This window comes from Callithrix jacchus, chromosome 13 (assembly GCF_049354715.1).
Source record: "Callithrix jacchus isolate 240 chromosome 13, calJac240_pri, whole genome shotgun sequence".
Classification (NCBI taxonomy): domain Eukaryota; kingdom Metazoa; phylum Chordata; class Mammalia; order Primates; family Cebidae; genus Callithrix; species Callithrix jacchus.
In genome coordinates, this window is record NC_133514.1 from 67895105 (window position 1) to 67912129 (window position 17025).

The following is a 17025-nucleotide window of genomic DNA, read 5'->3' on the forward strand; positions in this document are numbered from 1 at the left end:
TCTCATTACACATATGTTGAAATGCTTGACGTTATCTGGCAAGCCTTTGACAATCTGTTCATTTTTCTTTTTTTATTTCTCTCTGTTCTTCAGATTTAACAGTTTCCATTCATCTATCTTCAAGATTCTTCTTCTTTCTTCTGCCATTTCAAGTTTGTGGTTGTTCTTAGCTACTGAATTTTTTCTTTCAGTTATACTCTTAAACTCTAGAATTCCATTTGGTTCTTTTATATAATGTCTATTTCTCTTTGTGTATTTCTTACTTGTTGACCAGTTGTTAGCATATTTTTCTTTTATCCTTTGAGCATTGTTTTCTCTCTTCTTTGTTTATTGTTTTATTTTAATTATTTGAACATAGCTATGACAGCTGTCTAAAGTCTTGTCTGCTAAGCCTAACACCTAGGATCACTCAGAGTCAGTTTCTAAAAGGTGTTTCCTCCCAAGTCTCCCTAGTATGGGTCACACTTTCCTGTTGTTGTTGTTGTTTTTACATGTCTAGTAATTTACATTGTGGAAATCCCTTCTCTCACAATGTGCAACTGCTGATACCTTGGCCCATCTGTTTTTTCTATTTCTATTTTTTTAACCTGGCTTTCTAGAGGTCACTCCTCTGTCTGTATAGTTTAATGGTCAACTAATGATGGCTCAAGTTTTGTTCAAACACCTTGAACCTATTAGACTTCCATCCTGTGCCAATTGAGTTATGTGAAGAACATATTCAACCTCCCTTGATTTTCACATTTCCTTAGGGTCCTTTGGATCACTCTTACACACCACTAGTTTAGCAGTCAGCCAGAGATGTGTGGAGAGCTTATCTCAGCCCTTTTATGATGTTCTAAATTCCAAGATTGCCCCATTAAATTTCTGGCTAGTCAGACACTCACCTTAAACTGAGAAATGTGACCTAAGTCTAGAAAAGCTGCTGCTTTTTACAGTCTATTCCAAAGTTGCCATATTTAGCTATGAATGTAATAGAAGTTTGTCCCTTTCCCTTTACCCCAAGGCAAGTCTGCCTTCTTTGGCAGCAAAGTCCTTTTCGAATTGCCACCCGCCTAAGTTGGTATGGCCATATTCTTGCCAATTGAGCGGAGGAAGAGGGAGCACAGAAATAGCCCAGGCAAGAGGCCACAGACTTCCATCATTCTTGACCAAAAACTCTATCCGTTTTTGTGTATTAGAATAAATGCTGCTTTAATTTATGCTTTGGCTTTGGTAGGTTTCTGCATGCCAAAACAAATTTTTTAAAAGACAATTTTGTCTGTTTCATGCTTGTTTTCTCTAAAGGAGAATCACCTGATCTCTTCATTGTTTTTATTTTTGAGACAAGGTCTTTCTGTCACCTGGGCTGGAATGCAGTGGCGTGATCATAGTTCACTACAACCTCAAGCTCCTGGGCTCAAGCCATTCCCCCAACTTCAGCATCTTGAGTAGCTGAGAATACTGGCACACCCACCCCTGGCTATTTTTTAAAAATATCTTTTGTAGAGACAGGGTCTCACTGTGTCGCCCAGACTTGTCTTCAACTCCTGGCATCCAGTGATTCTCCCTCTTTGACCTCCGAAAATGAGGGGATTACAGGCATGAGCCATCATGTCTGGCCATTATTTTTATTTTTAAATTTTATAGGTACATAGTAAGTATATATATTTGTGTGGTACTTGAGATATTTTGATACACACCTGACCTCTTCATATTGCCAATACTAGAAGGTAAAATCTGTTTCTATAATAAATTTGTTAGAGAGTAGTATTTAATAAATATGTGTTGAGCATGATTTGTTGAAAGGCAGAGTCTGTGCTGAAGACTTCAGAGCATAATCAACTAAGTATCTCAAAACGTCAGGTTATTCTAGGAACAAAAATAAATGTTGAGTGAATACATGATCTAAAGCATCAGCCAATGTTTTCTTTGCTTTTATGAGAGAGAAATTGAGAAGTAATAAACTAGAAATTCTTGTGAATCTTTGTTTTTGATATTAAATGTATTGATTTATTTGAGCCATTATATTAGATTCTGCTAAGATAATAAAAATTCCGTACTCTTCTACATCTTAAGAAGCCTTTGCAGAGGTTCAATACCACTTACTTTTCATTTGAATAAACACAGCGGAGTGACTGCAATGTAGGTAACCTTTCCCTGTAAAGGTTTTTACCCTCTTCTCGTTCAAACTTCTGCATGAGTTTGTTGGAAGTTTTGGTGATATTCACAGAATGTGTCAATAGGATGGTGCTGTGTTTAATTAACAAATGTTTCCATTTAGGGATTAAATAAATTCTAGCTGTGAAGGAAGCCGTCTTCATAAAGTCAGGTATTTCTGAACTATGTTGGTGGATTGGGTTTATTATCTTGCCAAAAGCTTCATTTAATCTGAAACGATGCATCAGAGGTCTCAGATTGACAGCCTGGATCCAGCCCACAAACGTTATATTTGGCCCGAACAGTGTTCTAACAAAATCTCTTGTGATCACTTAAAAATTGGAGATTTTGTGTAGCAATATAGATTTTCTAATTTGAAGATCTCACAAAACAGCTTTGCTCCCCTGAGGCAACAATTGGCCGTCAGCCCTTTAGAAGGTCCTAGAGCTCTGCTCTCCCGCTCACCTCAGTCCTAGCCTAGGCCTGCCTAATTTACTTTTTAATGACCGCCTGACCCTGTAGACATTTGATTTCAGGATTTTTTGGGACTGTGAATTTCTCTAAGGCCAGGTTGCTCCCAGGGGGATAAACTGGTCATCAGTGGAGGATTAAGCTGCTTGCATTTATCATAAAGGAACGTGGATCAAATAAAAAGTATTTGAGCCAGATTAGAGAATGTTTTTTTGCATACAGAGTATGTATCAGTGAAATCATTTAAAACTAAATTTGGAGAGATTTGGATAAAAAGTCTTTGAGCCATGTTAGAGAATAATTTTTTGCATCCAGAGTATATATCAATGAAATCATTTAAAACCGAATTTGGTTAGATAGGAGGAATGAATTCTAGTGTTATATGCCACTGTAGGATGACTATAGTTAACAATAATATATTAAATAGTTTTGAATAGCTAGAAGAAGGATATTGAATGTTCCCTGCACAAAGAAATGATAAACATTTGGGATAATGGATGTGTTAATTACTCTAATCTGATCAATATACATTATACGTATTGAAACACCAATGTATAATTATGTCAAAACACTTTTTTAAAAAATTAAAAAATAAAAAAGCCGAAATGGGGTATGGGGAAAAATAACATTGCTATATCTAAAATAATTAAATTGAAATAATATAAATGTAATGTATTCATTCATTGTTCATTGATTCACAGAATATTTATGGATCGAGTGTTTCTGGTTCACCATCATCTCTAAGACCTGAAGTTCCTCATGTATAATAAGCATAATATAATAAGTGTTCTATACCTAATAAAATAACTCTTCCATACACACACTGTGGATAAATGAATAAATGAATGAATTGCATCCATATTATTTCATTGCTCTAAAAAATGAGATAACTTCCTCAATTTTCCTGCTCTCAACAGCTCTCAAATTTCTACTTTAATTGATTTCAAATTAGTATCTAATGTATTATTAAAATTTTGTACACTTTGTTAATGAAAATAAGAGAATTTTTAAAAACCAATCTGAAATATGAGATATTTTAGCTGTAATTGGTTTTGAACAGTCTAGTTCTCATAAAGCAGAAAAAAACCCAAACTTGTGGAATCAAGCAGCTTATTATCATGAAGAAGACTTCAGCCTTCCAGTTTCTGGATGAAACTAGGGACGGTAATATTAGAAACCTGAGTGGACCCTTTGCCTGAGAAACATGTTAATTTCTTAGTAATCAGGACTAGAGAGCATGCAAAATATGCATCAATATAAAATTGACTAACACAAATTCCAGGGTCACAAGCCCAAATATCAGTAAGATCTGTAAATATCAAGGAAAATATGGATTTAAACTTTCAGATCAGATTCATTCCTCCACTCATAGCTTATCCATATTATGGCTAGAAGCTAGAAGTAAGTCTATGCTCTGATTAACTCTGCTCTGGGAGACAAGGCCCTCATGAGAGAGCGGAAAGAGAGAGCGGACAGAGAGGGGGCGGGGGCGGGGAGATTGGGAGCACTTCAGAGAAAAGATCTGAGAGAAAAGCCTGGGACTCTGCCACCCAGTTCCCTGGCCCCTGGGAGGAGCCGTGGCCGATATCTGGGATGAGGGTCCCTCAGCGGCATCCCTATCAAGTCAGCTGTGGTAAGTGATATTCTTGATGCTTGATGTTTTGTCAGAAGTTAGAATATTGCTTTTCTCTTGAATCTATATATGCTGCTTAGAAGCCACTGGGTTTCTTGGCATGTCTATTTAGAATTACAGATATCCCGGTAACAATTTTCAAACATCATGTAACATGTGTTATCAATCCAGGCCCATGTAGATATTCGGACTCACAGAGACAGTGGAGTGTCATGAAAAAGCCATTGCATCAGGAATCATGAGGCCTGGGGCCTAATTGTATCTTTGACTGTAATGTGATTTTAGCAAGGGGGCTTAACTGCACGGAGGCACTGCCTTCTCTTCATGGCAGACCATCCCCAACCATCGCTGCTATCTCCATAAATCCCAAAGGAAAAGAATACTCATTCTATTCCAGAGCTGCAAGACATAAAATTTCCCGGTCAGGATTATAGGCTGCAATTCATATAAGAGCTCCTGGTCTTTTAGCAGAAATAGAAATGTCCTCAAACAGGGTACACAGAGAATTTTTAAAAATAAATCGGAAAATCATTGGTCGTTTGAAGTAAGAAAAAAGACTTATTTTATAAATTAAAATGACAGAGTCCAAAACGAGCAAGAATTCCATTTGCTGACTATGAATATCTGAATACAGCACTACTTTCTAATTGCTTCACTTGCTACAGAGAGAAATAAAACTGTGAGACTGTGAAGTGTATAAAGGATTCTACCGCTCTCCCGGGGCTCAGAGACCCACAGACTGAAGAAAGTAAGTGAGTGCCTTTCTGACCATTGAATTCCTCACTCTCATTGCAAGTTAGAAAGCTCAAAGGACTTTAATGAAACCAGTCTGCACTGCCTAAGAGAACTGAAACAGCTGGAGAGACAGCGCCACCTTGTGTCGACCTAAAACAACTCCCTGGCCATCATCTTGGTGGAAATTGGCCCCAGTAACTTCCATGAAATAGGACAAAGAAAATAAATCCATCAAAGCTGGAAAACAGAGAGAAATGCCAGCTGAAAGCATTTTTGACTCTTGATGACTTCAAAAGCCAGGAAACTTAATCCCAGCCTTATGTTTCTTTCTCCGTGCCCAAAAGGCAGCCGAGCTCGTCACTAAACCAGGGGAGGTGAAGCAGGTCACTAAGTTTATAATGTAGTTGGTTACTGGCTTTCATTTTTTCTCTGCGTCCTGGCAGCAGGATACAGACAGCTTGTTATAATTTAGAGGGGGGCTCCTGGAAAGCCTGCTTGCTGGGTGTATTTCTGTAGGCGTGGGCTCACTGGGAATATTATTACCTCATGGAGTCATGAGTTTAATAGCATTTCTTCCACTTCATTCAGCACAGCACCAAGTTACAGTAACTCTGGCTCCAGCACATTGCAGACACACATTGTTCCCTGCAGCATCGTGTCTTCACGCTCCCATGTGTGTCCCAGCCACACTGTCTGCTCTTGCACACATGCGCCATTCTCACACCTGCGGGCTCTCCGGCAGGGTCTTCTCTGCCTCCTACATCCCTAGCTGGTTTGCACCTCTCTCTACCCCTTTCCTCTCCCCTATTCTCCTACCTCCCTCTTCCCACACCTTTCCTTCTACTCTGTCATAACTATCATTCGCAGCACCTATCATCTCTTTGCACATCATTTGCTGCTTGAGATATTGCTGTGTCTGTCTCGCAGGCTAGGAGACTGTGGCTCCTGGAGGTGAACACAATCAGGGGAGGGGAGTTCTCTGCCCTCCTCATGCCGCTTCCAGTCTCCTGAAGTCCCTGCCACCGAGGGAGCTTCACTAGCAATGACACCCCTGACCACCGGATGCCCCTCTGGCTCCTCTTAGGAGAGGAGTGATTGCATCACATGGTGAGTTCCTAGGGAGAACAGGGTTTGTGCAGCACAGTCCCCAATGCCCTGCCCCCTACAGGAGCGAGGTCACCCATAGAGAGCCTGCCTCTGGTGCATCTGTTCCTTCTCCCCATCTGTACATTTCACAGGCAACTTCGTCCCTGTGCTGTGGAGGCATGGGTCAGGGAGGCTGTCCCAACTGGAGGCTCAGGAGTAGGGAAGCCTACCCCACAGATAGAAACCATGACCTCCACCGTCAACCCTGTCAGTAATGAAGGGGTTATTTTCATCTCCCATCTCTCTTGGTGCAGACCTGTGGTGTGGTCTTTACTGGGACACCCTGAACTCTTAACACTTAGGAAAGCATTTTTTTTTTTCTATACAAAGCAGAAGGTTTAGAAGTTTACATTCTAACTTCAGAAGATTCAACCCCAAATGAGGGCTTTTTTATTTCACTTTTTTAGTTCAGAACCAATTTGCTGTGGTGTAGAGAATGCTCTGGATTGGCGATCGGAAGGTTGGGGTTCTAGACCGGGTTTGGAGCTTTCCAGCTTTCCAGCTTTCCAGCTTTGACAGAGAACCTGCTGCTCTTGGCTTCGGTTTCCCCATTACGGCTTCTGTGATTCCAGGATCAAGAGATGGCCATTTGGAAGCACCAAGGAAAGGGGATGCTCACATTTTAAGCCCTTCATCCTCTTGAAATGAGCTACTGCTTGTTTAACTTTTCCCTTATTGGAGAACTTAATGCTTTTCCAGAGACAGCATGTGTCTAGGACTCCTCCCCACCCCAGCCTCTATCACAGTTAAGAGCAAGACTCAGACCTTCTTCATTTGTTATTCACCCTGAGCATGGAGCTGCTAGGATGTCAGATGATTTTCCTTTGAGGCCAAATTTGGGGTTAATAAGTTACTTTCTTTTTGATTTGGAAAGTTACCCACTTTGAATCACATTGAGCTTTGCGTTCCCTTCTTTGGCTTTATTGAGAAGAATGACATCATGTGGGTTGTGGAGAAACTGTGGAACTTAAAGTCATCTAGAGGAAAGTAGAAGAGGCAGGAAGTCCACAGCCTCTGTTTTGCAAAGACAGGCAAGAATAGGAGGTGAGAAAGGGATGCAGTTTTTCCCCTCCCAGCTGCGGCCTCACTCTTCTCAAGTTCACTCTAGTCTTAAGATATTTTAGCACCATTTTAGGTTATCATCTCCCTTGAAAAAGTACTTGCTTCCTGAGACCCTGATACACTGAACACTACCGATGTGAGAGACAATCTGCATTGTGAGTGGCCACCACCGTATTCTCCTCCCAAGTTCAAGTCCACCTCTCCTGCCACTGAAAAGAACGGGCTCTGTCCTAAGTGTACAGGCAAGGGGAGAATTGGAGTGGAATGTGATTAATGTGAGGCATATTGGTTTTGATGCCCTTCTGGAAAATTGACAAATATTGTCTCCTTTCTTCCTCCTTTTTTCTTTGGTGAAATCATTTTCACTCTGGTTAGTGCCACCTATATGCTGTTAATTCCAGAACTGGCATCTCCATCCTGGACCTGGCCTCCAAGTTGCAAACACACACACACACACACACACACACACACACACACACACACACACACACACACACGAGTATATATACACACACAATATATATCTATAAATATGCATGCATATAATTATTGCCTCCTCATCAGGGGGAGGAAACATTTGGGTGCCCAACAGGAACAAAGTTAGTAAGCCCCAAACGAAGCCCCAGATATTTTCCTCTCAGGTCTGCTCTTTCCTAGCCTTCTTAATCTTTCACCTCAAAAAGTGGCTTCTTTCTGGCAGCTTGGGCCAAACGCTGGAGTCGTCTTTGACTGTTCTCTCTCACATCCCGTGTCTACTCTGTCACCAAATCCGGTCATCTCCGCTTTCAATTATTCCCAGGTTTTGACCATTTTCTTTACTTTCCCTGCTACTGCCTTGGTCTCAGCTGTCCACATCTCTTGCTTGGGCAGCTGCAGTCGCCCCCAGCCAGTCTCCCTTGCTCCCTTTTGTCCCTCTCAGCCTAGCAGTTTACATGTTCCTGCTAAAACTCGTCAGATTGTGGCATTCTGCAAAAACCTTTCCGATGGTTGTCTGTCCCTCAAAGTAAAATCTGCTCCATTGTACTCTTAGCTGCCTCTATTTCCTCTCCGCTCTCATCTCCTCACTCTGTTTCTGCTGCATTGATCTCTGCTCTTCTTTATGCTAGGCATGCTCTCGCCCCGCATCTGTGCACTTACTGGGTCCTCTGCATGGATGCTCTTCCCCTGGAGTCCACGTGGCTCACCCCCGCCTCCTGTAGCTCTTTGCTCCAGTGTGTGACCCTCCTCTGATTATTCTTCTAATCACCAATTGTGTCCTTACCACTATCCCTGCTTTATGCCCTTTGCATTGATTACTGTTTAATGTACTCTGTATGCAACTTATTTATACTGTTTCCTCCGGAAGAAGGCAAGCTCTGTTAGGACGGGGTTGTTCCCAGCTATGTCCTCAGTGATCCAGGCACTCAGTAAATATTGGTTGAATGCTTGAAGGAAGATGAGGGACGAATTGCAGATGAGGAGGAGAAAACGGCTGATGTAAGTGTCTCCTCTCATGTGGGCATCTGGGCATCAAGCAGGCAGTCAATCATTTCAGCAATAGCAGGTAGGCTTGTGATGGGGTTGAGGAGGAGGAAGAGACTCACTAGACTGTCCTGCTCCAACAGGAGTTAACTCAAAACAGGACTATGTTTGGATATCAGAAACAGTATTACTAGAGGTTTATCTTCTGCTTACAGTTATTAGTTAACTTCATTTGATTGAACAGACATTTTTTACTGAGTAACTGCCTTGCCACAGTGCTGGGGGCTAAGGGTACAAATCTGGTCTCTGTTCTTGTGTAGAATAAGACTGAGGTGATAAAGTCACGTGTAAACAGATCACTTCATACAGAGCAGCGTGTGCAGTGCAAAGCACTCCATTCAGGGTAAACACTTCCTATCTCTTCAGTCACTTTCTCCCCCGAATATTTACCAGCTTGTGGAGGAGAGTGTGTCTGGATTGGCAGGGACGGAAGAGAGAAACCGCATGCATTTACTCAAGAAGCATCTCGTGGATAAGAGCCCTCAGGAACGGTAATTGAGGACAATCGTTGCCAAATAATACCTGGATGGCCTGACCCCTGTATTAAGAACTTACTGTTTACTTTGAATAAATTTTAGAAACTTTCAGTGCCTAGTAACTTTTTTCTGCAAAGGGAACTTAATAAATGCTTCCTTCCATGAGAGGATTAGTGCAGGGTGTGACTGGGTGAGCCTATCTTCACCTTGATTCCTGTGAGTAACCTGCAGCTCACCCTTACTCTGTCACAGTGTCATTTTGGGGTGTGGCTCACCCTTACTCTGTCACAGTGTCATTTGTGTATTCTGTGCTCTCTGAGAGCCTGAATTCCTTCTTTAATTGTTGGCTGGTCACATTATGGACAGGGAAACTTCCTGTGCAAAAACAGAAGTATTTCGGTGACTTGGGTGTTTGAAATAAAGACAGTGCTTTCTTGAGAATGAAATGTCCCCTTTGGGATTGAGTCTGCTTTTCAAAGGGTTACTTTGAGCTCAAATGCTTAATTATCCTTCCTCCAGGTGCCAGAGATCGTCTTTCCAGGAAGACTTTCCCAGCATTTCTTCTCCATCCGCCATAGTCTGGATCAAGTGCGCCCCTTCGTGTGCCCCTAGCACTCCAAATTTCCTTTATTCCAGCCCATCCAGAGTCAGACCAAACTTTCAGATGGAGCACAGTCCTCAGTACAGATAGAAGTCTGCCCAAGGCTTCTGACGTTGGCATAAGTTTGGGGGTCTTTGGGGGTACCCCCACTTTAGACCAACTGGGTGCAAATATAGGGGTCCCCACCCCTCAAGACTCCCTTGGCTTGATAATTCACTAGAGAGACTCACAGAACTCCCCCAAAATGCTGTATTTAACCAGGAAGGAGTCTGGGAGGGTTCCAGACTCGAAGTTTCCATTATCCTCAGGGATGAGTGACAATGAGTGACAATGGCTGAGAGTATTGCCAGGCAGGGAAGATCTCCCAAGCTCAGCTTCCGGAGTGTTAACTGAGGCTTCTTACATACACCGATTGATTAAATCATCGGCAGGCAGCTGAACTCAGTCCCCAGGCCTCATCCTCTCCCTGAAGGTCAGGCTGGTATCTTAAGACTCACGCACCAAACTTCTAATCATATCGTTGGTCTTTGCAGTGTAGCCAGCCCCGGTCCTGAGTCATCTTGTTAGCATCAGCTGCAGGTGTGGTCTGAGAGGTGCACCATGGATAACAAGTGTTCCAATCACCCAGGAATCTCAAGGGTTTAGAGGTTAGCTCCCAGGATCTGGGGACACAGGCCAGACAGACTATCACACACAGCCCCTCCCACACTATATTTGCTGCATTTTTGTCTGTCTCTCTAATTAGCCTCTTGAGGGCAGGGAATATGCTACTTTGTTCATCATTGGTTTTGTATTTAAGGCAATGTAGACACAAAAACAATTGCTATATCAATGTGAAATGAAAGCAGTTTTTGGACAGATTGTATTCTGGCATTTATTTTAAACCATTACAATTAGGGAATTGCTCAAATCCTAAGGTAAGTATGGTTAAGGCAATTGTGCTGGTCTGGGATTTTCTTCGTGTCTCATTTGGTTTCCTGTAGCCCACTGATTTTCTCTTGGATGGAGCTGGTCCACTGCTCAGACTAATCCAAGCCACTTCCAGTCAAAATAACGGTTTTCTTATACTGACGTCAGTATGCAGAAAGACTGTTAGTGTGGAGATTAATAAAGTCTCCGTCAACTGTATTTACGTAGCTCTAGCTCTTAGCTACTGCACAGATCCTTGCAAATGCTGGAACATTCGGTTTCCTTTCTTAAATGCTCACTCTGCAAGAAACTAGCTGCTTTATTTGTTTTAATTCGTTTTGCTGCTATGGTATAGCTAACGTAGGGTGACATGTAGCAGGGAGGTTTCAACTGCTGTAACTTTCATTGAAATAAAGGCTACTTCCAGGCTAAATCATAGTCACCTTTTTAAGGCAAAAAGTTTTCCCCATCTTTATGAGTCAAAATACCTTTGTTCTGTGATTACCTTTTATGCTGCATTTTTTTAAATTGCATTTTAGGTTTTGGGGTACATGTGAAGAACATGCAAGATAGTTGCATAAGTACACACGTGGCAGTGATTTGCTGCCTTCCTCCCCGTCACCTATATCTGGCATTTCTCCTCATGCTATCTCTCCCCAACTCCCCACCCCCCACTGTCCCTCCCCTATTCGCCCCAACAGACCCCAGTGTTTAGTGCTCCCCTCCCTGTGTCCATGTGTTCTCATTGTTCAACACCCGCCTATGAGTGAGAACATGCGGTATTTCATTTTCTGTTCTTGTGTCAGTTTGCTGAGAATGATGTTCTCCAGGTTCATTCATGTCCCTACAAACGACGTGAACTCATCGTTTTTGATTGCTGCATAATATTCCATGGTGTATATGTGCCACATTTTCCCTGTCCAGTCTATCACTGATGGGCATTTGGGTTGATTCCAGGTCTTTGCTATTGTAAACAGTGCTGCAATGAACATTCGTGTGCATGTGTCCTTATAGTAGAATGATTTATAATCCTTCGGATATATACCCAGTAATGGGATTGCTGGGTCAAATGGAATTTCTATTTCTAGGTCCTTCAGGAATTGCCACACTGTCTTCCACAATGGTTGAACTAATTCACACCCCCACCAGCAGTGTAAAACTGATCCTATTTCTCCACATCCTCTCCAGCATCTGTTGTCTCCAGATTTTTTAATGATCGCCATTCTAACTGGCGTGAGATGGTATCTCAATTTGGTTTTGATTTGCATTTCTCTGATGACCAGTGATGATGAGCATTTTTTCATATGTTTGTTGGCCTCATGTATGTCTTCTTTTGTAAAGTGTCTGTTCATATCCTTTGCCCACTTTTGAATGGGCTTGTTTGTTTTTTTCTTGTAAATCTGTTTGAGTTCTTTGTAAATTCTGGATATCAGCCCTTTGTCAGATGAGTAAACTGCAAAAATTTTTCCCATTCTGTTGGTTGCCGATTCACTCTAATGACTGTTTCTTTTGCCTTGCAGAAGCTGTGGAGTTTGATTAGGTCCCATTTGTCTATTTTGGCTTTTGTTGCCAATGCTTTTGGTGTTTTGTTCATGAAGTCCTTGCCTACTCCTATGTCCTGAATGCTGCATTGTTAAAAGTCTCGCTGGCTACCAAAAACACACCTTCTCATGGGCTCTGGTAGTCTGATTCTCACTTTAATCATTTCGTGCCAAAGACTGTGTTGACTATACACTGAGGAAAATGGTAGAAAATGGAGGCAAAGGGGAATTGGATTACTGAAAAGCCATGGATAGAAAACCATCCCTCTGAGGGGCTCTAGCAGGGAGGGAAGAATAGCAGCCAGCTGCGAATAGAAGGTGACTCTCCTGCTCCACCAGGGGCTACTGGTATGTTCCCTAATAAGAGGTTCATGATGCCAGCTGTGAAGTGGCATTCACTTGCCGGCTGCAGAGCATGCATTCTTCCTGGACTTTGGCTTGTCCCTGAGTCTAGGAGACGTTTGAGGAATGGGTGGTGGGGAGAGGCAGGTGCTTTGTTGGGGTAAAAGGAAAGCATTTAACTAGCGTTGGCCTCATCTCAGGCTCCAAGGCAAAGCAGCATCCGCATGAAGAGTTAACACAGCTTAAGAATGGCTTAAGTATTCCATATCTTTTCCAGAAATTTTAGAAAATAAGGATAAGCAAAAGATGGTTCCTATCCTTATATAACTCTATAAAATACATAAAAAGCACCTGGGCTCTATCCAAGGTCATCAAATGTTCAAAGTCCAACTCTTGGAGAACCCATGATGTGAGGGACCACGCTGATCCTTTTCTTCTTTTCACTTCTCTTTCTCTTCCTGTCCCCTTTGATACAGAACAATGTGAATATTGAGACAATGGGTCAGGCTATATGGCTTTTCCAGGGCACACGCTGCTGGCTTGTGGCGTGCCACCTGAAGGGATGACAATTCTGTGACAGGCAGGGCTGAGGGGAGCCCAGGTCCTGGGCCAGATCCAACCCCTGGTGGAAACGCTCACTTGCTATTGTGTGTGTGTGTGTGGAGTAACAGTGACATCCTGTGGCCAGTCTGGTTGATCTAAGTGGCTCCTTTATAGATAAAGAAGGCTGTTTTGTCTGTACTGAAAGGTGTGCGTGCACTCGCTCCTCCTTTAGACAATGCACAAAAGAAAGAGGCCGTGCAGAATGGCCACCGCCAGCCTTCCAGCAGCTCCTTTTCAGCAGCTGTCTCTGACTTAGGTTGGGGAGATTCTTGGGATTGAGACGATGTCTGTTTCTATGCTTGATCAATTTAAATGTTACCATTTGAGCGGGGAGTGAGCCATAATAGTAACCAAGAGAACAGTGTGAGGACATAGTGACAGGGAGGAGAAGCGCCTCTTTTTAAGACATCCCTGTGGACTAATGCGGACTATAATCTGTTACTTTAAAATGCTTAAGTTGCTTGCCCTTTAACTTTTTTTTTTTTTTTCACAGTTTTTGGATGAAATAACTTCATTTTGACCTTATTTAAAGCAGAGGAGGGAGGGGTTGGAGAACACAACTCTGGTCTGAAGTTGTTCTGCTTGCTTACATAACCTGCAAAGTATGTGCTTGGCTGGGCTTATCAGGGGCTGGGGAGTTTTGTGATGCCAAATCTCTAATGCGTAACCTCTCACAGTGTTACGTGGAGGTGAGGTGGAACCTTGCTGTCGCCTGGCATGGCCATGATGAGTGACCCTGTCAGGCTTATTCTCCATGGGGACACCCAGCACCACGCCCTGAATCTTCTTGTTTCTATCAAAAAGATGCTGTTGCCCCAAAACATGCCTCAGCCTGGCTCTTTCCTGAGTGTGCCCAGGGCTGCTGCTTAGGGAATAAAGGCAAAGGCAGCTTGGAAGTCAAGAATTCATGCTGGGGTTGCATAGACAGGGGCTCTAATTCCACCTCACCACTTGCTAGCTCTGTGACTTTGGGTAAACGCATTAACTGCTTGGAGTTTCACTTTTGTCCACTGCAGGAAGGGGTCCTTAATAAGTGTTGTTGTTTTTTTTTTTCTTGAGATGTTGGAATGCATTTTAAACACATACAACAATGCAGGTCACCAATGCACCTTGTCTGGGGCCCAGTTAGCACTCACACAGGTGAGCTTCTGCTACTACTGCTGTTGTGGACAGGCTGGTGCCCCGGGCTGAAGCCTGGTTGGGAGGAAGGCTCTCTCCCCTCTTCATAAAAAATCAGCAATAAGATCGCTGTAGTTGTCTGTTGAAGAGGGTTTGGGTGAGGGCAGAAGAGAAGGCAGAAGTGCATGTGTGTTGTGCTATGTGTGTGTTTTGTGTGTGTGCTGTGTGTGTTGTATGTGTTTTTGTATGTGTGCAGTATGTGTGTTTAGTGTGTTACATGTTTTTGTCTGTTGTGTGTATTGTATGTTTTTGTGTGTTGTATGTGTGTTTGTTTTTGTGTGTTGTATATGTGTTTTTGTGCTGTGTGTGTTGCATGTGTGTTTGTATTTTTGTGCGTGTTGTATGTATGTTTTTTGCTTGTGTTGTGTGTTGTTTGTGTGTGTTATGTGTTTTTTTGTGTTATATATTTTGTGTTGTGTGTGTTTTATGTGTGTGTTCATGTGTTATGTGTTTTGGTGTGTTGTATGTATGTTTCTTGTGTTGTGTGTGTGTTAATATGTGTTTGTGTGTTATGCATTTTTGTGTTATATGTATATTTTTTGTGTTTTGTGTTTGTGTTGTATGTGTGTTTGTGTGTGTTATGTGTGTGTTTGTGTTATATGTATTTTTTGTGTTTTGTGTGTTTTTGTGTGTGTTGTATGTGTGTTTGTGTGTGTTATGTGTGTGTTTGTGTACGTGTTTATTGACCCATTCTTGCTCAAGCTCAGCATGAGCATGTTGCCACAGAAGGGTGAGATGTAAAGGCCGCCCAGAGCTGATCTATAACACTTCCGATAGGGAAAGAAGAAATAAAAGAGGGAAGGAATAGGAGTGAAGTGGCCAGGAAGATGCCAATAAAGGAAGGAAATGTAGGGGATTCGTGGAAATAAGGCTTTCAGCATTGAGTATTCTCCCAGGCCATTTTAAAATTCTCCAAAATCATGATAAGTTAATTCCTGTGTCAATAAGGGTTTCACACACTTTTTGTCTAATGGCAAAAAAACAGACAAGGCAAAAGATTCCTTCCAAAGGGCACACATTTTGCATTTTTAGTTCTAAGGTAACAAGTGAGAGTATTAAAGGGATGGCTTGTAGCTGACCTATCCTTTCAGCTGATCATCCAACTGTGTGGAAAAGATATGATTTCTCAGTCCACCTTAAGAGCACACGGCCTGTTTCCTAAGCTTCTTCCCCGCTCTTGTCCTCCTCTCCCCGTCTTTCTTAGTGGCTCCCAAATTTTGGGATGACTCTTGGCTTACACAGATGGCGTTTACTGACTTTGTCTCAAAATTTTTCTTGCCGTCCAATTCTGTCGTAAGTTTCTCTATGCCTTACGGCAGCCGCCCTCTTTTACAAGCTTCACTCCAGTTTCTGCTTGTGCCTGTAGCAGATGGATTTCCCACACCCTGGCTGGAAAAGACAATGAATATGTTTGAGGATAGGTTCTTTTTGGTGTCAATAATAACGAGGAAATGTCATCGTACCTACTGGAGACATAGAATATGAAATTACTATACTTGGGATCCCCAGGGAAAAGAAAAAACAGGAGTTGAAATCCTCAGAAGGGATTTGAGAGGGATCTTGGCTTGAAGACTTGACTGCTGTGACTTGGGAAAGCAGAGAAATAAAGCAAACCAAGTTTTTTACTTGCTTGGCTGGAGGTTTGTTTATCCTGATCATGTGAAGTCTGAGCCAGCAATTCCACTGATTTGAACTGCTCCTCCATGCTTCTCTGCATTTGGGCAGGGGAACATATTAGAATGGGCCAGTTCGCTCCTATGATGGGTGCAGGATACAGATATCTCTTGGGAAACCAGTGCTTGGGGTTCCTGATAATACAAATAACAAAGTTAATTATGCTTCAAATGATGTGTGAAAACACATTAAACTCAGTTTTATACACTAATATTTACACCTTTAAGTATACGGCCCAGAAGAGTAAGAGCAGTTCCAGGAAGTGCTTTGTGTAATCAGTTAATGCCCATATGGAAGGCTCCAGGGCAGCCCAGGGATGATGCCCGCACGCTCCAGTTGGTCCCTTTCCTCTGTATCCTGCCTTCCACTCTCCCCTTTCCCTGCTCATCCCCACACTAATGCTTCCCAGTTTAATAAAGAGAGAGGGGGCTGAAGAAGCGCTGACGGGCAGGTGGCTCTTATGACCTTATGACGGGCAGGTGGCAGCTCTTATGATGGGCACGTGGCTCTTATTCCTTCCCTTCTTGTGTCTTTGTCCCTGCAAAGATGGAGCTGACATTAAAGGGGATCAAAGTAGCCCACTCTCCTGCTGGGCCCAAGTGAGCTGTGTTCTGACTTGTCTCCTGAGTGTCAGCAGGATGCTCTTGGTTCCAAGGAACAGAAACCCCAATTCCTACTGGGTTAAACAGTAAACACAACTTTTGGCTCCCATATTTACATAGTCTATAGTAGCGTGTCTTCAGAGTATCTCCAATGGTTCAATAGCACAAACCACGACCCAGTCTTATTTCCTTCCCTCTGTTCAACCTATCAGCTTCATCTTAGGACTGGATCCCCTCATAGTCACAGAATAGCTGCCAAAGCCATTGGTGTGGCAATGTAACTCGTTATCCATGGAGAGAGGGAAAAAATACAAGTAAGCTTTTTTTTTTGGTTGGGGCAGGAAGAGATGTCTCAAGACCATGGAAATAAAACCCAGGCATTTTTTGATTGGAT

General features: G+C 42.6%; 1 long non-coding RNA gene across 1 annotated transcript in view; it reads left to right on the forward strand.

Moving 5' to 3' along the window:
• The first annotated feature begins 4081 nt into the window (after positions 1-4081).
• Positions 4082-17025, forward strand: part of LOC144578868 (uncharacterized) — a 223959-nt gene continuing 211015 nt past the window's right edge. Inside the window, exon 1 of the long non-coding RNA XR_013525321.1 lies at positions 4082-4240. This is a non-coding gene — a long non-coding RNA (uncharacterized LOC144578868). The remainder of the gene's footprint in view (positions 4241-17025) is intronic.